Raw genomic sequence first — 24,146 nt, forward strand, 5'->3', positions numbered from 1 at the left:
CAGTGTGTGAAGCAGTTAAGGGTTCTGCTGAAAGTGTCGTTTGAGTGATTGGCTGAGGCATTGAGGATAAGAGAAGGGAGCAGAAGCTTATGGACTAGACCACTCTTTTCAGGGCTTTGCTTTATCAGCCATGACAAAGTATAGAGAATCTGGTCTCGATGTAGGTCTCTCACTCTAGGAGTTTTGCCCACATTTTTCATGGCTGTTAGAGAATCAGGGCTGAAGGCAAGCCTTGAGTTCCACTTATTTGGTAAAAAATTGTGTCAGATTGCTCACTGTAGCCAAGACAGAGTTCTTTGTGGCTTCTGTAACTTGCCATCCAAGTAAAAATTTTTCTTAAAAGTTGAAATGACCTTTGTATAAAAATAATAAAATACTTGCTATGTGTCAGGGACTGTTCTAAGTGCTAAGCAAATGTATCAATGCATTTAATCTATCACTATCATCTGAGGCAAGTGCTATCATTATCCTCATTTTATAAATGACTAAATGGAGACACAGAGAAGCTAAGTAACTTGCCCAGGATTCCAGAGCTGGGAGGTAGGCAGCGAATTATGGTGGTTAAGAATATAGACAGTGGAGCAGGGTGGCTGTGGTGGGGATCAAATGGGTCCGCACACAATGTGCTTACAAAGGTATAGGGCAATTAGCATCCTTGACGGATGGAACTCCTGCTTTCACACTTAGTTAACAGTACACTATCCTTCAAGGCAGGCTATCCTCTTATGAAGCAATTGTTCCTGATATTAACCTTTCTTATAGTGAGCAGACATTTCCCTCTAATGTCCACCATTTAATTCAAGTCCACCTTTGGCAAAAGGAAAACAAGCCTTACTCTTTTTTTTATAGGTGATAGGCCCCTTCTAGAAATCAGAAATGCTGATCCTTCTCTAATGACTACTTCTTCCTTCCAGATTTTAGATATCTTGAGCCGTGTCTTCAGTATGCTGTCTGTGAAATAAGGCTATCGTTGCTTGGCAGCCAAGATTTTCACCAGATTGTGATTCCCTTATGACTGTTTGCCTTCCTGGGTAGGAAGTGCTAAACGGCCTGATAGTGTGAGTTTTTCCCAGTAATAATAATAATGATGTGTTAATATTTCTTGGGCATTCACTATGGGTCCAGACACTATTTTTAGTGCTTTACATTTATGAGTGTTTAAAATCCTCATGACAACCCTGTGAGGCAGGTGCTATGGATTCCCGTTGAAGAGATGAGAAAACCACAGACATTTTCTCAAGTCCCTGTTACCTTCTATTTTTTTTTCCTTTTGAATTTTGGCCCTTTTGAGTTTTTTTTATTATTATTATAAACATTTTTTTTTAATTACTTGAAGACCATTTCCCAGCTAACTTTAGCAGCTTGCTTTATTTTACTAGTGCTGCTACTTCTGCTTTGAATCAAATGATAGGTAATCATTCCTTAAAACAGTATTATATTAAAAGAAGATATCAGGAAGGTATTTTTTTAGTAATAGGTAAAAAATTAAAGTGTATAGAAGGAAATCATGGTTCCACAGCTTTATGTATTTTTCCCCTTTAGCATTAATTTTATCCAAAGATTTAGGGGACATTTTTTGTTTTAGAATGAAAAGGGACTAGTAGCTATCTATTGTTATAAATACATGGTAGAGTAGAGTACAAAACAAAAGACTGTGAGGAAGTGACCACTTTACCAAGCAGCTTCAAGTAGCAACCATACCCTCCATGGTAACCATTCTCTTAAGGCAATTGATGGAAGAGTTTCCGACCAGAAGGCTGGGATCCAGTACCACCCCAGCATGGACAAATGCAGATGTGAGATCACTCACAGCCATGTCTACCTTCATGGAAGATGAGTCGGCCCTCTCTACTCCAATACCATGACACACAACCTCTGGCTGCCCTCAGGGTTATCGGACTGGCTTCTCTGAAACTCTCCTACTTTTTAGAAAATCCTGTGGAAGGATCAGGTAATAGGAAAAAGGCTGGTGAATTCTATAAAGGGAAGTGAGTAGAATTGTGTTGGGTTAGGGAAGGAAGCATTTTAGGCAGCCACCATGGGAAGAAGGCAGACCACCTTCTCACTGACGGTGAGACCCAAGTGCTAAGGCCAGCAACAGGCAGTGTCTGAAAACTAGTCTGATATCATCACAGTCTTCAAGGGAAAATATTATTCTACTGGGGTTTTCATGTCAATAGTGGACTCGAATTTAAGAAGTCTTCAATCCTTTTCTAGAAGCACAAGTGTTTCTTATATATGAGCAGAAGGATCCGAAAGAAACCAACTCTTCTTTCCATCCCTCCTAGTACAGTTTATTCACTTTTCTTGCCAATCTTTCATTTAAAGATGTCTCGTAACTCTTCCTTAATCCTCTTTCCTCCTCCTGCATAGATCAGATCCTTAACAAGTCTTTCCTTGACTAACATTCATTTTTCTTTCTTTCTAATCTTTCTTTTCTTTTTTCTTTTTTCTTTCTTCTTTTTTTTTTTTTTTGAGACAGAATCTTGCTCTGTCACCCAGGCTGGAGTGCAGGGGTGCAATCTTGGCTCACTGCAATCTCTGCCTCCCAGGTTCAAGTGATACTCCTGCCTCAGCCTCTTGAGTAGTTGGGACCATAGGCTTGTACCACCATGCCTGACTAATTTTTGTATTTTAGTAGAGACAGGGTTTCACCATGTTGGCCAGGCTGGTCTCAATCTCCTGACCTCTGGTGATCCATCCACCTCGGCCTCCCAAAGTGCTGGGATTACAGGCTTGAGCCACCCCCCCCCGGCTTCTTTCTAATCTTTCTACCTTAAAAAATCAACAAAGAAGTCTTTCATCAGCTTTAGATAATTAAAACCAAGCAAGCAGCAAACGCTGGTCTTTTTCAGTAGAAACCATGTTAAAAATGGTTACGCAAGCATCAAGTGTCTCCAACCCCGTCACACACCTTGTCCTTGAGAACTGGTATGCTGTGTTTCAGTTCTGTCCAGTTCTCCCTGGTGACCCTTTCCTCCCTTGATTAGTTCCACAGCACTGCAGGCTAAGGAGGAAAAGGAGTGAGTGGGCCCAGGAGGGTACTGTCCTAGGAGACAGGCTGATACTTTTTACTTTTAGATAAGTAAGATTGAAAAAGTGTTCATGACTCTTCCCTCTGCAAACTCTCCCTTCAGGTTTAAACTTGGAACTTTCTAGCTTTGGTCATGTATTTTATGCCGTTAAAGGATTTGTACTTTTCTCCATACATATCCAGATGACCTTAAGTCCAGAAATAATCAGCTGCTGCATCTTAACTGCAGGTTAATTTTATCGTATTAGAGGAAGATATCAGGAAGGTTTTTTGTTTTTTTGGTTTTTTTTGTTTTGTTTTGTTTTTAAGTAATAGGTAAAAAATTAAAGTGTATAGAAGGAAATAATGGTTCCATAGAACCATGGTTCTGGTTTGGAATCTCCAACGTGAAGACTCATGATCTTCCTTAAACTTGGTAGCTTGTGGCGATTTGTTTTTCCCACATCCCAAAACAGCATCTCTGTGACTGGGCTGAACGTGTGCATCCTTTGTCATGGAGTCAGACTCATGTTCAGTACCCCTTTGGGCATCTGGTTGGTGACTGTCACTCCCTCTGTGGTCTTCCCCATTGCCTGCTTGGGTCCCATCATTATTCCAAAGCATACAAGTAAACTACTATCTCAGAAACTGATATTATGTTTGACATACACTGGGATTGCAACCAGATCCTCTGCACTGACAGGATAAGAGAGCAGGTGGAAATTTCCATCAGGAGGGATGAAAGGATATGCTCAGATTCCCAGCACTTAAACACAAGGATGGAAGCTGACATCATCCAACCACCTGGGGTTCATGAAGGGAAGTGTAAGGTCTGGCATTCCAATCAGCTTGACAGAGCATCAATCACTCCCTGGGTTTCAGCTGCAATTGTAGAACCTGATTTATCAATAATGGCATCAGTCTCTTCAATCACATCAAAATAGGCCTCATTGTTAGTGTATTTCACCCCAGTACCTCGCCAAGGCACCACTGACAGTTATCCAGTGGGAAGTTGGTCACCCACATTGGTGCTTCCTGTAATGATGTTGACAACTGTTCAAAGGATAGTGGGAGACTTTGGCAGTTCTTTGAGGATATTCAACTCGGTAGCCAATGAGTCAGCTTGGAAACCCATTGCCAAGCATCTCTTCTAATGCTGCATAAACCACAACCACATTGTCCTTGATCACTAATTCTGAACAGTCTCCAAAATAATCCTGAAATGTGTCTACTACTTGGTGAAGAAACTCAGTGACAAATAGAGAGGAGACCTCCATCTGGATCATAGCCACAAAAAAAGGTCTTGTGATGGTAAACACTTAAGAGACAGTGGTGAGGGGTAGGGATAACTGGAGGCACATTTTCTGCCTCAGCAGCTTATTCTTGCACCTCAAAAAAGTGATCACAAACAGAACAGTATACCACACTTTTCCAGTGTTTCTCCAGGAAAATATCTTCAGAGGAGTTGATCAAGAAAAGTCTATAAATCATGATAGACTGTGATTGTCAAGTGAGAAAGGAAAGCCTTTTTCAGTCTGAAAGCCTCAGGACTCTGCAGATTTTCAACTCCATCTTTCAAGACCAGGCTCAATCTTCCTCTACTGCATGAGCCTGAAGTATCCCTCCCTTGAATACCCAGCCTGACTCCTCGGGGCGCCTGATGCTTGCTCCACATTATGAACAGGTCCTGCCCTGCTCTGCTTTACCTATTTTTAAACTGACTTTATATTTGAAATTTGAAATTACCAATCCCACGAATTTTAGATTTTTTTTGTTTTCTTTAAATGTATACATATATATAAACAGTTATATTTAATTTATACAGTATCCTTGGTTGTTCCTAGATTGTCATTCCTAGGGAAACAAAGACAAGAACCAGTTTGACCCTTCCCTTCCCTCCTTTCTCCTAAAAAACTCTGTAAGTTAAAAATGTGGCATTTTTTAAAAGGAAAAATATAACACCAAGATTCAAAGAAGGATCACGCTTACCTCTTCTTTCTCTATGAGAAACTCTCCCCAGAGGTAGAGATTTAAATTCAGAGGAATTGAGCAATCTTTGAGAAACTTTACTTTTTAAAAACTTTGCTTCATAGAAAAATCAATTCACTGGTAAATAAAAGGATCCAAAAAAGGAAAACTTCCCTTTGAAAACATTCTAGAATTGGTGATTAGACTCCCAGTTTCACACTATCACGTACTTACATTAGACATTTTGGAAAAAACCATCAAAAGTCACAGTTCCAAAAGTTTAGTCTTATTTTTAGAAGTTTAGTAAATATTTAGAAATCACTTCAACAGTGACTTTTTGTTCTATATGTTGCTTGTTTGTGAAAATAATTTTATAACAGAATAAGGTTAGGCAGATAATGTCAAATACTGGGGTCTTGTGTATGTATACTCAGACACACATGAGCATGCACACACACACACACCCACACCCACACACACACCCACTCACTCACCCTTGTGGACCTCTTTCTGCATTCCTGGAGCCATATTTAGCTTTCCTCCCATTTTAGATTTTCTTCCAATTTTCCCTTCGTTTTCTTAAACAGAAACTTGGGCTTTGTAAATCATGCTTGAACTATGCATATACCTATGTAGGTACTATTGACCTATATAGAAAGTGTGCTGTGCTTTGATTTTGCATCAGCGGTCCAGGTTTCAAGTGCTGCCCTAAGAAGTAAGTATTTGGTACTTGTACCTAGGACCTCTTTGTGCCTGATTTCTGTTTCTCCTTTTTGAATTTCTAGAATAAATACTCAGGGAGATGTAAAAAATACTCATTTACAAATTTTAAGGCAACATGACTGAAACTAGAGAACACAACCTATTGCTTTTGTTTACCTGCAGAAGTTCGGTTCTGTATCAATGCCAGGTATAATTCTGGTTTTTTTCCAATTGCCTACAGTGGTCCCCCAAACCAAACTAACCTCTTAAGGCTTGGCTAGCAAGGCATGTTGTGAAAGAATACAATTGAGAAAGATCTTTTGTGCCCCAGCAGAGTAAAATGGTTGTTTGAGGTAATCGCTCCTGGGATTCGACAATCCTTTTCTCTTGCTTTAAGGACAAAGAAAGATTTTAATGTTGAGATGCCAAGAGGATTATCAGAACTTGGGAGTGACAAATAGCTGTTGAGTATGGGTATCTTTTGGGAAGGAAAATATGAGATGTTTGGGAGGGAGTGGGAGTGAGGGGATGATGGATGGATTGGGTATTTCTTTTGGCACTGTAAATGTTCTCTTGGACTATCATCGTGAGCTCCCTGTTGAGTAAAGAATGACATTGAGGGTGGTTTTCTTCATTGTTTGTTTCACTTCATTTAGGTTTTGGATTTGAATCAGGATGTGTTGTTTAAGAATTTCTTGGAGTCTCTTTCCCTCAATGCTCTCTTCTTTTGAGTCCTCTGGGGGAAAAAAGGTAAATAATATAATTATGATTGTCAGGTTACTTTGAGTCAAGAATTAAAATTCCTGATGCTCTTTGCCAATTTATATTGCATTTCTAACTCTGAATTTAAATTTCATACCTTTTTTATATAGTCTTTCTCAAGGCCCCGTTTACCATACTACTTGCTTTCAGATGTTTCTAAAATGCGAACTTGAAAATGCAGCTGTAATGACTACCCCTTAAGTTCAAGTTTAAATGAAACTATGCAGTATGAGTAAAAGACCTCTCCACCTCAACATATCCCCTGGATTCCAGGACTCTAGCCAACTGAGCTGCCTGGAGTTCAGTGCTTTCTGTGTATGCTTACTGGCTGTGCTTTCAGACAAGCTGTGTCCTCTGCTTAAAGTGGCATCTTCTTCCTCCTTCCTCCACAACCCCTGCCAACTCTCTTTCCTTAACTAACTCCTTAAAAATTTAGTTCAAGGGGCACATCTTTCCTGATGGCCTCTGCCTCTACAACCTGGGTCAGTTAGGTGCTTTCTTCTGTGATCCTGTTGTTCCCAGGGCTTCCCTCTGTAAAGGCTATTAATAGTCTGAATTGTATTTGTATGGTTTCTTTTCTCTTTGCCCCATGCAAAAATAGGGACTAAGCCTTTTATTTATGTCCCTAACACAGGGAGATAATGCAGAGCACATTATAGTTTCCCCAATTTATGTTGGATAGATGAATTAATAGATGGATAAATGGATGAACAAATGGTACACAGTTTCTGTTTTGTTTTGTTGATTTCACAGTATTTGTGGTGAGATTTTATTTCTTCCATTTACAATCACAGTGCCATTTAGAAATTCATTCAACAAGCATTTATTCAACATTTACTGTGGCACACATGTCTTTTAAGAGAAAGGAATGTAGTAAGATTCTGAGTGGAACAAGTTCAGTCACATGGCTGAGCCCTTTATAGTTTGCTAAGAGACTAGAAACTCATTCATTAAGCAATTTTGATTAAAGCACTGATTATGTGCCTCACACTGGGCCAGTCTCTTAGGATACTTCAGTGTACAAAACAGACCCACGTTTTGCATACATTCTAACAGGGTAGAAGGAGGGGCAGTACCAAACATAAAAATAAGTAAATTACTATGTGTATATACACACAAAGTGTGTGTGTGTGTGTGTGTGTATGTGTATACACATATAGTGTAAGGAACAGGAGCTCAAGATGGCTGAAGCAGAGTCGTTGAAGGGAAAAATAGTTAGGGGGGTTAGAGAGGTGGGCAATAGTGAGGATTATTGCAAACACAGGTGGCATAGTATCTTGTATGAAGGACACTGGCTTTATGGGTGAGATGAGAGCCATCGCAGAGCTTTGAGCACAGGAGTGACGTGATCTTAGATTTTAAAAGGATCACTGCTGCTGTGTTGAGACTAGACTCTTGAGGGCGTGTTAGAGGCAGGGGGACCAATTAGGAGGCTATCCAGCAATCCAGGTAAGAGATGATGATAGCGTGGATGAGGGTGGTAGCAGTGGAGGTGGAAGAAGTGGCTAAATTCTAGATATATTTTGAAGACAGACCAACAGATTTTGCTAGTAGATTTAAGGTGGGCATAAGAGGGAGAGAAGTTAAGGATAACTGAAAGGTTTGGGTCCTGAACAACAGGAAGGATTGGAGTTGCCATCAGCTGAAATATGGAAATCTATGGGTGAAGTAGAATATTTTTTGGCAGGGGGAGGAGCTGTGGCTGTGGAGGTGAGTGGCATTAGCTGCTGAGTTTTGTATATGTTAAGTAAGCAATCTTTATTAGACATTCAAGTGGAGGCATCAAGTAAGCAGTTAGATACCTGAGTCAAGTTCAGGAAAGAGGGCTGGACTGAAATACACAATTGTGAGTCATCTGCCTGTGGATGGTGAAGTCAGGAGAGTAGGTGGGATGACTAAGGGAAAAGTGTCATTAAAGAAAAGACTAAGAACTGAACCTTAAAGCATTCTATAACATTGAAAGATCAGGAAAAGGAAACCAAGCTGGAGGAATCAGAGAGGTAGGAAAACCAAGAGAGCACGGCGCTTTAGAAACCATGTGAAGAAGACATGTGAGAGAAGATGGAGTGCTGGTGTGTCAGTTGCAGCTGATCAGACAAGTGAGATGAAGTCTAATCACTGAGCGCTGGATGTATTGACATAGAGGTTACAAGTCACCTGTGTGAGAGTCATTGCGGTGGGGTTGTGCAGTTGGAGCCTGACTTGAGTGGAGTTAAAACAGAGTACAGTGAGCACAACTAGAGACAGCCAGATGGCTAAAGAAGGATGTGGGTTCTTCTAGATTCTTGAGGTTAAAAAGGAACTGAAGCGAAAGGTCATCTTCCTCCCGTTTTATTGGTAGATTGGTATTAAGTGTTTCACAAGAAATACTCCTTTACACATATATAATTATAGCTTGGGGGAACAATCAAGGATAAATGACAGTTTCTTTTCTTTCTTTCTTTCTTTGGCATTATTGTGAGAGGGAACAATTTTGTAAGTAAATGTTTTCACTCCAAACATGAGTAAACTGTTCAAGCTAAGGGCTTACTGACTTCCTTCCTTCATAGGTTTGTCTGGTTCATCTTATTCCCTTGTCATCTATTTCTCCTGATGGCTTTTTTCCACTTATAAATTGAAATGTAGTTCCACACCCATGACACAATTATTTCTGTAACTTTGGCCCAGTTTCCTAACCCGAGACATTTTTCTCTTCAGTGAGTGCTGTAAATTAAAAAAAAAAAGAAAAAAAATAGTTCATTGTCCTCTTAGGTTTTATTCAAGAGCAGATTTTTCCCTATTCCTTTGTAAAATTATTGCTGAATAGTGGGAGAGGAGAGGACCAGTAATGATAGGAAAGAAACAATATTTTCCTCACTTTGAATCGCTAAGATTTCATTCTAATCGTAGAATATCGTCAGGTTCCTTCTTGTGGGTTGGGAAGTCTGTCTGGATCCTTTACAAAAGAGGACTGAGGGACATCCAAGCCATATTTGTAAGCAGCAGGGAAAAAATGCCTTCTCCTGGAACTACTTATCTCTCCTGATGATGCGTTTCTTTCTTTCAAGACGTCAGTCAAGTGCTGTGTACTCCATGGAATGTCCTCTGATCCTTCCGGCTGTAGGTAGTATTGGTTTTCCTCTGAATCAGTGTACTACCTTTTGCCTGTACTCCTTACTTTGTTAGAGAGAGAGAGAGAGTGAGAGGGAGGGAGGGGGGAAGAGAGAGAGTGGGGGGGGGAGAGAGAGTGTGTGTGTGTGTGTGTGTGTGTGTGTGTGTGTATGTTTTAATGGTTAAAACAACTGTGTGTGTCTCTACAGGCTGGTAGAACTGCATTCCACACCTAACCTTCTAACTTCCAAGCTTTCCGATTTTAGGCAAATTGCTTAATCTTTGTGTGTCTTAGTCTTTTCATCTGTTAAATGGGAGTAGTTCTTATCACAAAAAGTAGTGAGGATTAGAAAGGAATTCTCTATAAAATTGTAAAGTTATTTATTCAGAAAACTGGTAACTTAAATAAATGGAAACCCGAAGAATATATGTAATGTATGGAATAAACCCCTATCTTTAGGGCAGATTTTCTGAAGGAAAGAGACAATAGTTTCTCTGTCTTTCCTAATACCAGTTCACTGAGAAACAAGTCAGTGAATGTTTATTAACGGTGATAGATAACACTGGGAAAATATGTGGAATGGTTGCTCACAGAAATCTGTGATATGTATGTCATAAAGTATTTGCACATTAGCAAATGTTTTAGACTTTAGGAAATCTTCCAGACTAAAACTCTTGCTAGGGAAATGATGTTGCAATTTTGATGGTATATGAAGTCAGCGAGCTTTCCATTTAGTTTTCCTAACATTCATGCAAATTGCTGGGTTTCACCTATTTCATTCATATTTTCCTAGAGAATTCAGAAGTCTGCTTTAATTTTAACACAGTCAATCGACCTTTTCTATAATTAGGAAAAGAAGTTAAATGACATTTACTTTTGAGCAAACTTGCATAAGACATGTATTTTAATCATATAAAAAAAGATTAGAAGAACGAAATATACTGAAACAATCAAATTACACCTTCTAATGAGAGAAGCGATGCAGGTTCATTTTAGAAATTGTAGAAAATTCTGATAAGCAAAAGCAGTACACTTCACTGAGATGCCATTGTTTGCACTTCATGTATATTGTTCCAGTCTTTTCCTATGTCTAAATATGCATATGTGATTTCATAAAACGATAGCATCTTGCTGTATATTCAGCTCCATAAACTGCTTTTATTCCCCCATGTAATATACAGCGAATGTTTTAAATATGCTTTGGCATTTTTTTGATAGTTGCATGATTTTTTTTTGTATTTTTTTGATAGTTGCATTTTATTTTTTTTCTGTGGATGTACTACAGTTAATCCACTGTTACTCTTTAGTTTATTTTTGATTTTTTCCTCAATTTCAATGTTCTGATGTACATCTGAACAAACTTTTAAAATTTAAAGACCATAAACATTTCTTAGATTTGCCAGTATAAAATACCTAATTCAATTTTGTTCATTCTTAAAACATTCCTTTGTGAACCAGTTTTGTTATTTATTTGATGGTCATGTTTGGAGCTCCTGTGTGTGACTGAAAAAAAAAGAAGTGTAGTTTTCTGAAAATAATCTGCATTTCAGGTTTTTTCATGAATGTAAGACAGCATTTTCCTCATTTGATCAAAACTAGAGAGTTTTGATAATGTCATCAGGAATTGGTGCTCCGAGGTTGTCTTCTCCTCAACCAGAGCAACCTGTAATTCATGGCTAGTGAGGTTGCTGGGAAGTCAGTGATCTTTACCATTGTGTCATTTGAATGAAAGAAAGGCTGGAGCATAGGGAGTGGGGAGATGAGGAAGAAGCCAGAGTTAGATATCTATTCCACAGATTTAAGGTCACCACCGTTTCCATCTTTCATAGCTATGGCAACTTGAGATCACATGTTTTCTAGGTTAGTTACCAAATATTGCCTCCAGTTGCCCATTGAAACATCTTAGAAATTCTAGTATTTGGACATCAAAACTAGCATATTTCTATTTTATGCACCTAAAAATGACACCAAAACCCTTTATGACATCATGATTATCAGTTTTAGGGTTATAAAATATGGTGACCATATATATAGATCTTAGGAAAAGGAATAAAAGAGATGAGTTGCTCATTTTTGCAATAAATGTTTGGTGAATGAATACTTACTATGTACCTGGCACTGTGCTGGGGCCTGAGCTTACAAAGACGAGTGGACAAGTCCTTAAGTTGCTCTTGGTGTGGTACACACATATATTTTTAATGTCTATAATGCTTTGTGGTTATTTGTTGCTGTGTAAAAGACATATGTCCAAGATGCTACAGGAACCCAGAGGAAGGAAATGCAAAAGTTTTTACAGAGGAAGCAACTCTTCAGCAGGTTGATAAGTAGATAGGCATTCCCCCGGGAGACAAGGGGTGCATGATGAGTTTCATTCAATATGTTCAAAGAACAGAGTATATTCTAGGAATTTCCAGCACACAAGAATTGCAATGTTGATTTAAAACATTTGGAGTAAGTATTGGGTTCATTTTTTTTGTTGGTGATGGTGGTAGTGTTTGCTAATTGTTTTTATTTTTCTATATTTCTGAGTTTTTAAAAATCTTCATTGTTTATTCCTTTTTAGGAAATTACTAAACCATTTGACCCTGAAAAATCAGATGAAATGGACATGGTTTACTAAGGAGTTCTTGTAACTACTTCTTGTCTCAGTGACATACTATTTTCCTGTCTTGGATTTAATTGCTTAGAAATTATGGCTACAGATTCACAAAGAGTTTGGAAGAAAGAATAGATGAATAACATATAGTTCAAATTATCTGCTAAATTTTTTGTGTTGTTAGTAATTAATACTCCAAAATATGATAAAGATGACTGTGCTTTTTTGTTGTTGTTGTTGTTGTTGTTTTGTTTTAGCATTAGAAAAGTCTTGGGCTGTACATTCTGAGATTTCAAACAAAGTAGATTTATAGTGGAAAGGAACCAGAAGTTTAGACTAAATAGATATGTTGTGAGAGAGCCATAATGATCTTATTTAAATATTTTCCACATTAAGGCATGAGTACTGTTATGCTACTGCTATTATTTTTTTAATAATTGAATTTGCATCCATGAAGGTTTTTTTTTTTTTTTTCATTCCCCATGGAGTTCCACTTGATAGCCAATGTGAATATTTGAGGAAAATATCTATTGGAGCCCAGATTTGAATTAAATGTCCTCAAAGTATAATGAAAGTTTTGAGTTTGTCTTATAAGAAAGGAATTTTCGTTTATGCTTTAGAAGTCTAATTGATGGAAGTCTGGACAGCAATAATTGGGGTGAATTTCTAAGATAGTTGTAAGATTGTTCACTTGCTAAATATTTCTTGAGCACTTACTATAGACCCTATGGACCGGACATTGAACTGAATTAACTTTCATTCTAGTTCCTAATAGACATGTTAAGCTGCTGGCTTCGTGGAGTTTACATTATAGTGAGAGCAAATAGACAGAAAAAATAAAAGGTAGTTAGTAAAATCATTGCCAGTTACAATAAATGTTAGGAAGGAAATAAACAATGGACTGAGAACTTGAACCACAGAGAAGCACCTGCTTTGGGTAGAGTGGCCAGGGAGAATCATCATGGGCAAGGGGGAGGCATGTGCATGCACTTGAGGAATTGAAAGGAGGCTGATGAGCGAGAGGAAGCATGGCATCAGATGAGCATGGAGAGCCAGGCAGGCAACAGACCACACAAGGTCTTATAGGGCAAGGTCAGAAGTCTGGATTTTATTCTGACACCATGAGAAGACATTAAAGGGTTCTACACAAGGCCTAACCTGAACTGATTTCCTTCTTAAGACCATTATTGCCTTGTGGAGAATGGAAGCAGGGAGACCAAGTAGGAGGATGTTATGTTAGTCTAGGCAAGAGATATTGGTGACTGGGCTGAGGGGTACAAATTAGGAGGGAGGGCAAAAGATGGTTTTGAGAAATCAGCAAGATTTGGGGGAGGGCATACTAAGGAGAAGGAGAGATAAATCAAGAATGACTGATTTTTGTAAATGAAGTTTACTGACGAGTAAAAATGGGAATGAAGTGACATTGAATGAGATGAGAAAGTTTGCAGGGGCAGAAATAAAGAGGTGTTTGAGTTTTGTTTAGGACCTATCTCTAATATGCTTGTGAGGATTCTAAAGGGAGCTGTCAGTTGGATATGTAAGTTCAAAGCTAGGGAAATCTGGATGCAGCTAAAATTGTATTTGAGGTAACCACACCTTCCATCAATATGTTGGCTTTAATTTTAAAAAGCATTTGGAGTATAATTGAAAATACTGAAACTCTCTATTGATAGTACATATCTTCTATTCATCAGTGACTAATTTCAGGGTACACAACAGTTGTGCAAAAGAATGAAGTCCTCTTAGTTGCACTTCTTATCAAAATCCCAATGGTACTGTTTTATGGAAATAGAAAAAAAAATTAAATTCATATGGAACCACAAAGGAGCCCAAATAGCCAAAGCAATCTTGAGAAAGAAGAGCAAAGTTGAAGGCATCACACTTCCTAATTTCAAAATATATTACAAGCCCCAGTAAACAGAAGAGTATGGCACCCTCATAAAAATAGACATAGAGGCCAATAAAATAGAATAGAGGCCCCAGAAATGAACCCATGCATATACAGTCAATTGATCTTCAATGGGTGTGCTAAGAATACACAATAGGGAAAGATAGTATCTTCAACAAATGATGTTGGGCAAACTGGATATCCATATGTGAAAGAATGAAACTGGACTTTTATACCATACACAAAACCAACTCAAAATGGATTAATGACTTAAACATAATACCTGAAACTGTGAAACTCCTAGGAGAAAAGCTAGGGGAAAAGCTTCATGACATTGGTTTTGGCAACAATTTCCTGGATATGACACCAAAATCACAGGCAACAAAAGCAAAAGTGGACACATAGGACTAGAACAATATCAAACTCAAGAGCAAAGGAAATGATCAACGGAATGAAAAGGCAACTCATGGAATGAGAGAAAATATTAACAAACTATACATCTGAAAATGGGTTAATATTCAAAATATATAGGGAACCCCTATAACCCAATAGCAAAAGAAAAAATAAGGAGCCTGATTGAAAAATAGGCAAAAATACGCAAAGGACTTAAATAGATATTTCTCCAAAGAAGACATACATGAGCCTGGCCTTTCCATATCAGGTTCCTTTGAGAAACTGAAAATAGTGACGGTGAAGGGGCTAGTGGAGATACCTGTGGGCAGCAGGTGCCCAGTCTGGGCCAGCAAGTGAGGAGAAGCCTCACACACAGCATGTGGTATGTGGCTACCATTTTTTCTCTTGCTTGGGCTCTGCGAATGTTGGGGGTAGACCTTTCCTTTGGAATGCTAGTCCTTGAGGTTTGTACCATGCTTTTCATCCAGCATCTAGACAGGGTCTGCACATGCCCAGGTGTTTGTTAAATGGATGAGTATTCCAGTTTTCCTTGGTTTCTGTGGCCTGGAGATGAAACATGGGTAGCTTGAAGTACCTTGGGTTCTACAGACCTCACCATTTCCTTCCTCCTGATGTAAGAAGGCCTTGAAGACCCATCCCAGTCAATCGTCCATGGATAAAGTCTATGTCAAGAGGATGTCGGAGCTTTATGTGTGATTCTACAGTTAATGCAGTGCACAAAGGGGCTCCACTGAGGGGTAGATGGAGGCTGATTTCCAACCTATTCTCAGCTGCCATGCTCTGTATCTGCTGTTGAAAAGGGGCCTTTTTCTTTGCAGGGTTAAGTCTGCCCAGAGTATCTTTTTCTCATTTTTCTACAAGGCCTTAGGTACAAGGCCTTAGGTATTTGCTAAGTCAGAAAGGGTACCTTTTTGTCATTCAGACAAAGGTGTCCTAGGTTGCCCAAGGTCACATGAGGTCACGCAAGGTACCCTTGCTCCAAATTCTCTATGACTGTTAAGTTCTTGAGGAACTTGAGCTGTAAGCACTCCAAATGTCGGAATACTTTGAGCAGCTGTCTCTCTGTGCTTGCATCTCTTCTCCCCCTTATATAGAAATCCCAGATAGGAAAAGTGTTGATCCGGGTTGCAGGCTTCCATGCCCATTCCTAGGGCTCTCAGACCGCTCTGAGTCAGCACCTGCTGCTACCACACAGGTAGATTGGTCTGTAGATATTTTAACCCATTGCTGTGTTCCCAGATGCCTCTGCCTTCCTTCTGATAAGGCAAATTTAAATTGTGTGTGTGAGGAGGGGTTGGAGAGGGTGCTTTGCTTGAGCCAGGATATAGTCCTTTATATTCTGCTGAAAATTCTCAGAGGAGGGCTGTCCAAGGGAAAATAACAAGCCCGGGCATGAGAGAACTTAGAATTCCAGGGGGACTTAGTGGTATTAACACTAGGTAAAGGGCACAATTTCTTTTTTTTCCTATTGGATTGCTAAAAATCACAACAATGCTAGATACTTCCTGGATTTCTTTCAGTTGGGCTGAATTTAAGAATTATAGGTTTATGCTGTTCCTTGATGCTGAGAAAAGAGGGTACGTGTAATACTGAGACATCCACACAGTGGTGGGTGTTGAGGCACCCTGCCAGGTGGGAGAGATTTGAAATATATTCCAAAACTAAAGATTTGGGATTGTTTTTTCCTACTTTCAAAACAATGGGAATTGACAGAGTTTAATAACAAGATTACACAGTTCCTTCTGTGAATATAATATACCACTTGAAAGAAGTACATTTGGTCAGGCTGGACCGAATCTCATCAAAGAGATAAGGGAAAGTCCAGAAGACACACCTGAGTATGGTTTGAAGCCAAAGAACAGCATGCTCCAAAATAAGCCCAATCTCAGGTTAAGAAGCCTTCATCATTTAAAGTGGCCACCACACAGGCTCTCCTTGTTTTGTTTTTGACTGTTAGGTTGAATTCTGATGGAATGAATGACGGGGGTTTGTCCCAGCATATTAACAGCCCATTTCAGCCCTTGTGCCAGTCTGGAAGCAGGTGATAGTGAAGTCGGTGTGTGACCATCACAGAAAACAGATTAGAAGAAGATACCCCACCAGATAAATGATGGGCATCTCTGGATGAGAAGATTGATGGCCCCTTTTATTTTCTTTGTGATTTTCTGTCTCTTTCTAGTATTTCTAAAATAGATATGAGTTGCATTTATAATGATTTTTAAAGTTACCCCAAAAGAGAAACTATTCAAAGAAACTGAAACTTTATGAAATGAACCTGGAACAGCAAAAAAAGATACCTTATGGAAGTATTTGAAATACTAAATTGATAGCCATCCTTAGTTTTTCATTTCAGTTTGCTGCTTGAACATTCATTGATTATCCAATGCTAAAAGAGGAAGGAATAAAACATTTATGAAGCATCTACTTAATGTATAAGGACTAAATATGAGACATTCTGTCTGAACTCAAGGTAGCTTATCTAAGAACAACAGCAATATGCATATACACATTAAACTTCCCATTTTTGAGTCTGTCCATATGCCAGGCACTGTGATAGAAAATGGATGGATGGATGGATGAATAGATAGATAGATAGAGGTTATTGCCCTCAAGGGGCCAATAGTGTAGAAGAAAGGGAAGAAATTTAAACTGAGGATTATAATATAGTCAGTAATTGTCACAATAGAGGTAGTCCCAGAGCACATGAGCATAGAGAAGAGATGCTGCCCTTTGCCTCAGAAGGGGTAAGAGAGGATTAATAGGAGGAAGTCATGCCTGAGCTGCATCTTGGAGGACAAAGCACTTAGCCCGAGAGTGAAGGGGATGTGCATGCCAGGCATTAAAGTGTGTACAAAGGTAAGATGCAGAGAGAATCATGCATTCTGAGAGCTGACAGTCATCCCATATGGCTGCAATTGTGTTGGGGTGAGCTGGGAGGAGAAATGAGAGTCGTGAGAGGTCATATGCCATGCTAAAAACTCTGAGGTCTGCCCTGAAGTAGTGGGAAGCCGTTGCAGGATTTTGAAGAAGGAGAGTGGTTAGACAGATTTGCATATAGAAAAGTCCCTTTAGCAATGTTGTTCACCAACAAGACAGACTAATTAGGAGGCTAGGGCAGCAATCTGTGTTAGAAATGATGAAATCTCAATGAAGTTTGTATAAGGGAAAATGCAGAGAATGGCTCAGAGTCAAGGAACATCAAGGAGATTGATTGGAAAGAGCTTAATTGATGGGTTGTGGGGATGGTGTATTGAGGAAGAATTGGGATGTTCCCTTGATTTCTGGCTTGGACAACTGGGTGTTAATGGTGGCATTCTTTGAGCAAGATGGGATATGATAAACTGCAGTTGAAGCATTTTCAATTTATAGTGCCTGCGAGATACTGTAGAAACCCTAAAAGCAGCTGGGAATATAAATCTTGAGCTCAGGAAAGTCTGGGCTCAAAGAGTTATTTGGGAGTCATCACAAGTAGGTTGCAGATAAACCCATTGGTGATGGAAGAGATTATTCAGAAGCAGTGAGAAGAAAATAATTCAGAAGACCATGAGGAAGAGGAACATTTAAGAAACAGTCAAAGAGGTGGAAACCTGCCAGAGAGCCCAAGAAAAAGTGTTCAGAGAAGTGGAGGAAAGCCAGACATACCAGGAAGGGAAAACCAGGCATATGTGGAGGCCCCGCTCATGCTGTCTCCCAAGTTCATCATCTGTGGAAGAAAAGGCAAAGAGCAAATGCCAAGTGGCAGAAATGCATGTCCCAACTGAGTTTGCCTCTGACAAGTCTCTCTAGACATAAATGTCTGTTGGTACCTCACTGCTAGAATGTGTGGGAATACAAGTTTCTTGTTTGTTTAACTGGGAACATTACCTTCCTAAATAAAACTAGGATCCTGTTAACAAAGCACATGGGGAAAAGAGATTTGGGGTATTTGGGGTAGACCAATGACAGTGGTGGCCACATCAGGTAGCCAAGGGAAGAGGGACAGTAAGTGAAAGAGGACTGGTCATTCATCAGTTCAGCACAGATTTGAGAGCCTGCTGTGTGCAGGGTATTCAGTGTCAGTGCTTCAGAGAAGTTGAGGAAGGTCATGAATGAAATGACTGCTTGGGTGAAGCAACGAGGAATCCACCTGTGAACTTGGGGTGGTTGTCCAGGAGGCCGGATTGCTGTGCCTCCATGAGCGTATGGAGGGGTGTGGATGAAGATGGAGAATGGACAATAGTCTTTTGAGGAGTTGACTTTGAGCATAAAGGGAGTGGAATGATGCTGCAGCCAGGAGGGAGCATCAGGGTGAAGAAGAAGTTTCAGGAGCCAGGAGGAAGGGTCTCAGGAAGGAGTTCACATGCTCATATTCTCAGGGTGAAGAGCCAGATGAGAGGAAGTAGTCGATTCAGGAAAAAGAATATCTGATAGAGCTCCAGACAGGTATGAGTTGTGGTTAGCAGAGAACATACCTTAGCTGTGCATCAGAGAGGGACAAGGATGGGTATGGACGCTCACAGTTTACGGGTGGGAAGGCAGGAAACAAAGGGCTCACCATTCCTCTGGGAGGCAAGGGGGCAGGATGCAGAGATTGTCAGGTAGCGGACTTAAGGAAATAAGCGAAGTCTTCAAATAGGCAGTATTAGCAGAGAGGGTAAGAGCCACTTTGGAACTGAGACAGCATTCCCATCCTGGCTCCAACTGTATGACCTCAGGCAAGTTATTTATATGTTTTATTCTTCTAGTTTTCAATTTTTTTTTTTTTTTGAGAGATAGGGTCTCACTCTGTCATCCAGGATGGAGTGCATGGCATGATCATAGCTCACTGCAGCCTTGAACTCCTGAGTTCAGGTGATCCTCCAGTCTTGACCTCCCAAAGCACTGGAACTACAGGTGTGCGCCACTTCACCCAGCTAGAGGCAAGTTATTTAACCTCTCTGTTGCCTTCATTTTCCTCTGCAACCAAGCAATGAGGATAATAACAGAAACCTGTTACTTGAAGTTGTCGGAAGAATTAAATGAGTTAATTCCTGTAGTACTTGTCTGAGTGCCTGGCACAAAGGAGTGCTTCATATGCATTGGCTGTGATAATGATTATTGATAAGACTGAGAGCACATGCAGTCCAGGGTCACCTAAACACCTAAATAGTCCAGAATGGAAGTGTGTTGACCGAGGGCTGTGAGGGCACAGCAGAGGAAGCACTGCATTCTTCAAGGAAGTCCTCAGGGAGAGTCATTTAAGATTGGCACAGCCCTGGAGAGGCTAGCTCAGGTAGAACAAACACTGTTGGTGCAGGCAAGAGGCTGTCAGAGCACCTGCCACATTTGCAGAGGAAGGCGCCCTCTGAGACTTGAGAGGGAGCCCGTGGGGCACAGCAGGCCCTGTATGCAGAGGCTCCTTCACCTTGAGGGCGGGAAGAATGGCAGAGGAGCAGCCAGAGCAGAGGGTGAGCACCACACTTTGCAAGGCCTTGAATACCTGGCGTTTCTCCTGTAGCCACGAGAAGGTTGGGAGGGCAGTGAGGGTCCACTCTTGTCTTGGGGTGCTCTTTCTGATGAGAGTAGCTAAAAATAGTTATCACAATGCTGAATACAGGGACTGCGTAAGGTGTGCCAAGAACACTGGAGTGCTGTAAATCTTGGACATTACTAACAACTGCCCTATGAGAGAGGTACTGTTATTTGTTGTTTTTCAATTGAGGAAACTGAGGCACACAGAGGTTAAGCCACTTGAGGATGCCGTACAACTGGTGTGCGGTAGAGTCAATAGTGAAGCTGGGCAGTGTTGTGACACCAGAGCCTCTTCCCGTGACCACCAAGCTGTCATCACGTGTCACATAGGGTGTGGCTCTCCAGAGGGGGTAGTGACAAGTGGAGATTGGAGTGATGACCTCTGCTAGGCTTATGGCAGCTTATTGATAAAATATTTTCTGTCTTAGTCAAGGAGAGTTTGGCTGTAAGGACGAGAAACTCCTGCAGATAACTCAAGTGAATGCTGAATGGATTGCGAAGATACAGGGGCCCTCCCAGAACCCAGTTGCTAGCTAGGGAGTATGGCTAGACCTCACACGGCTGGAGAGTTGTCAGGCTGGAGCAGTATCTCTGTATGTCTGGAAACACAGGCCTTCTCCGTGCATCTTTCTACAGTCTGATTAAATTGCAGCTTTCCTAGTTTCATTCTCCCATGACCTTGGCTAGTCCTGGCCCTACTTGACCTGAAAAGTCCAGGGCCAAAACCACTTGACTCACTCAGTCCCTGTGTTGTAGATAAAGTTCTTGCTTTGGATAATCTGCTGGTTTAGCTTAGTTCAAGTGTTCCTCCTTAGTTCCTTCTGCAGCTGGGATAAAGGTGGCACAGGTTATGACCAGGCGGGGAGAAAGCTGCTCTGAGAACTTTGTGATCTTCAGTAGTTAGTGAAGCTTGCACACCTCGCCATCTTGACTTAACTCCTAACCCTGCACTCCCCAGTCCCTGGCTTTGCTCAGGTTCTGACAGTGTTTTTGTTGTAACCATCTCGTGGGGCTGCTTCCTTTCAGCCTGTAGCTCTGCCCTGGTCTTTCAGGTCTTCATCCTTATGACTATTGCAGCAGGCTCTAGAGTCACCCTTCAGATCTGGTCTTCACTTCCCATTTTATCTTGCCTTCTTTTAAGCAATATTATTTTTACAATTTGTATTGGCCTCCTACTCAAAAGCCTTCAGCAGATATTCCTTAATTTGTCATATTCATGGCTGTCTCCCAAGGCCATCTAGCCTGCCACTAATCATCCTCTTCCCTTGAATTCCCACCATAATAGCACAGGGTAATTTTCTCTTGCCAGACATGTCATGGCCTTTCCCTTCTACACGCCTGCTCCTTCCCTCCTGCTCTGAGATCTCACCCATGACTTAAGAATGCTGACTGTAGACCCTGACACTAGACCACTGTCACCTCCGTCTCCTCTGAACTCCTTTTAGTTTTGATTCTCCAGGGAAATTGTGGTTTGTTGAAAGCAGCTGCCTGCCCAGTATGTCTTAAACCTGCACACAGCCAAGCACATATCAAACACTTGGAAAATTTAATATTCAGTGTCTAGTGGCTGATTTATGATTTCTTTTGGCCTTGGTTTTTTTTTTTTTTTTCTTTTTAATTTTCTATTACATTTTAAAGAACATTCCATATAAGCTCTCTGACTGTGATGATTGAATACTTGTTAGAGGCAAAGCCAAGTAAAGGTATTAACTCCTAATTCTGTTAAAGACTTTCCTATTATTACGTGTGCTTGAGTTTTGGCTTCTCTTTTGTGTGCCTTGAGAACAGGGACCATCTCATTCATCTTGTATACCTCGAAGTACCTCACATAAAGACATCTGGGTATACATGTTTGAGAAAATGAATACCCTCCTCATTGAAGAATAGATCTTAAGTGGTCATTTCACGACTGCTTCTATCTAGGCATTTATTTACATTTGTGCCTAGTTTGAAACCGCTTTCATTACTTGCAATGAGTTAAGCTTATTCACCCAAACTACAGAAAGGCTTTTAAAAGTTTTTCGGTTGGACAAAATTTGTCTCCTGCTCAGTCCTTTTCTGCCCATAACAGCATTGGCCATCCCCTCCAATCATTATATTTCTTTAACAGTTCTTCCTGCTTCCCTGCTATGGCCTTTCAGACTTCCCCGCAGGCACAGAGACCCCGGACACCTGGCAGGGTAAACTATCAGCTGTTCTTTGTATTTGGGGCATATAGGGGATCTGTGGGGCTTTGGCTTTCTTAATAGAAAATGACATAAACCCAGAAATACTTTGCCGGCTGCTACAGGAACAAAGGCAAACAGATTTGTTTGTTTCTGAGACCAAACATTTTTCTGCCAGTCAAAACTGGTTTTATTTGCATATGGTATATAATAAATTGTTGTAATAATTGAATAATTCCTGAGGCATGTACTCTTAGGAAAAAAGAGGAAAATAGCTTGGAAATAAAATGTGGACAAAAAGCATGAGCTGGTGAATGAAAAATGAGAAATATTGCCGTGTAGTAAAGATACAATATTGTGAAGTCTACTTAATATCAAATGTATGGTAAAAACTGGGGAAGAGGCTGGCACAGTGGCTCACACCTGTAATCCCAGCACTTTGGGAAGCAAAGGCAGGCAGATCAGTTGAGGTCAGGAGTTCGAGACCAGCTTGGTCAACATGGCAAAACGCCGTCTGTACTAAAAATACAAGAATTAGCCTGGCGTGGTGGTGTGCACCTGTAATATTAGCTACTTGGGAGGCTGAGGCAGGAAAATCACGTGAGCCTGGGAGGCAGAGGTTGCAGTGAACGGTGATCACACCACTGCACTCCAGCCTGCGTGGTAGAGCAAGATTCTGTCTCAAAAACAAAACAAAACAAAAACTAGAGAAGAAGAAATGTAAGCAAGTTATAGAGGCAAGAAGTTCAACTATGTGAGATTATTTGTGATTATCCCAGATGTGACTGGGAAGAGACAGAAAAGTGACAGTGGTAGTTAAATCTCCATGGATTCTTTGCCTCCATGCCAAATTTCATGACTATCTACCTAATTACTCCCCCCGACTCCCATCTTCCCCACCACCCCCTGACACTACCACCAAATACACATAGACACATACTATGTCTTTGTATATGTAAAATGAAAATCGTTGCAGGAGAAGATCATGCAGTAATGGTGTTTTTCATGAAAGACTGTGAGTTACATTGGTCTGAAAGCAACACATCCATCATGGCTGTTTTCACTGGCGACTTTCTTCTGTCTAATGTTTGCAGTGAAGGCTTGGCTTGAAAAGGCTTATGAATTCTTTTAGCACAACCTTTGTTGGGAAAATGAATTACAAGTGGTTCATTTGATGCTGATCCTTTTGTCATAGCCATTTATAGCTATTCTGTTTATTCACTTTGTGAGAGCCATTCTGAGAATTGATGAATGTGTTTTATGAGAGAATATAAGAGCCCTGCAATTTGTTTTGATTGGTCTCCATTCGGATTCATAGCAAGCAGGTGCCATCATTTGGAATTGGTTTTGGCAGTGGCTTGGTTATGTAAATATTAGATACATGAAGTGAAACCTCATTTAAATTATTTTCATCAGTAAGAATAGGAGAGCTTTACATTGAATGTAAGACACCATAGTTCTATTTTTACAGCTTCTAAGCATACAAATGTGTAACGTACCATATGTCTGAACATATGTATGTAGAAGTGGCCTCCATTGTACAAATATTTAACATACAGATTTTCTGCATGTCTTTGAGAGTTTATGCAAATATTCTTTTAAAAAAACTCTAAGCCTATGGTTTCCTAATATAAGATAATTTTTTCTGGTCTGAAAAATACAGTCATTTCTGCTTTGGAAACTACGTTAAGGATTGTTTCAGTTTGGTGTATAGTTTTGTTTATATTTAAGCCTCAGTAAATAACCCAGCACATTTTAAACCTTTGCTTTTTCCTACTTTTGTTGTTGTTGTCACTGTTGTTTTTGTTGCCAAACCCACATTAAAAAAAATACCACGCCTCTTTTTAAGGGCACTAGAAGAAGAACTGTAATACTTCCTATCTTCCCTGCAAAACTGTTTACCAGGCTGACATTTTCCTAGGAGTAGCTCCCTAGGTTTTCATGAATCCATATAAATTTTCACGCATTTGTTTTTATTCTGCACAAGATTTAAGAGGGACTTACAATCATAGGTGGAAGGAGCAATGAGGAAGTCTGTTGGTAACCCTTTAAGTAAC

The 24,146-nt window shown here is 40.2% G+C and overlaps 1 protein-coding gene and 1 pseudogene across 7 annotated transcripts in view; one reads left to right on the forward strand and one right to left on the reverse strand.

Annotated features, from left to right (window-relative positions):
* Positions 1-24,146, forward strand: part of PIP5K1B (phosphatidylinositol-4-phosphate 5-kinase type 1 beta) — a 306,204-nt gene that overhangs the window by 80,756 nt on the left and 201,302 nt on the right. The window contains exon 1 of one of the 7 annotated variants that reach the window (XM_050761236.1): positions 1,393-9,544. The exons of 5 other annotated variants lie outside the window; for them this stretch is intronic. The gene's annotated coding sequence lies outside the window, so the exon portion shown is untranslated. Of the gene's footprint in view, positions 1-1,392; positions 9,545-19,220; positions 19,861-24,146 lie in introns of those variants that run through there. One more of the 7 variants, XM_050761237.1, reaches the window with a different exon arrangement.
* LOC126937650 (AP-3 complex subunit mu-2-like) lies at positions 3,140-4,504 on the reverse strand (annotated as a pseudogene).

Source organism: Macaca thibetana, chromosome 15 (genome assembly GCF_024542745.1).
Source record: "Macaca thibetana thibetana isolate TM-01 chromosome 15, ASM2454274v1, whole genome shotgun sequence".
In the NCBI taxonomy this organism is placed as follows: Eukaryota; Metazoa; Chordata; class Mammalia; order Primates; family Cercopithecidae; genus Macaca; species Macaca thibetana.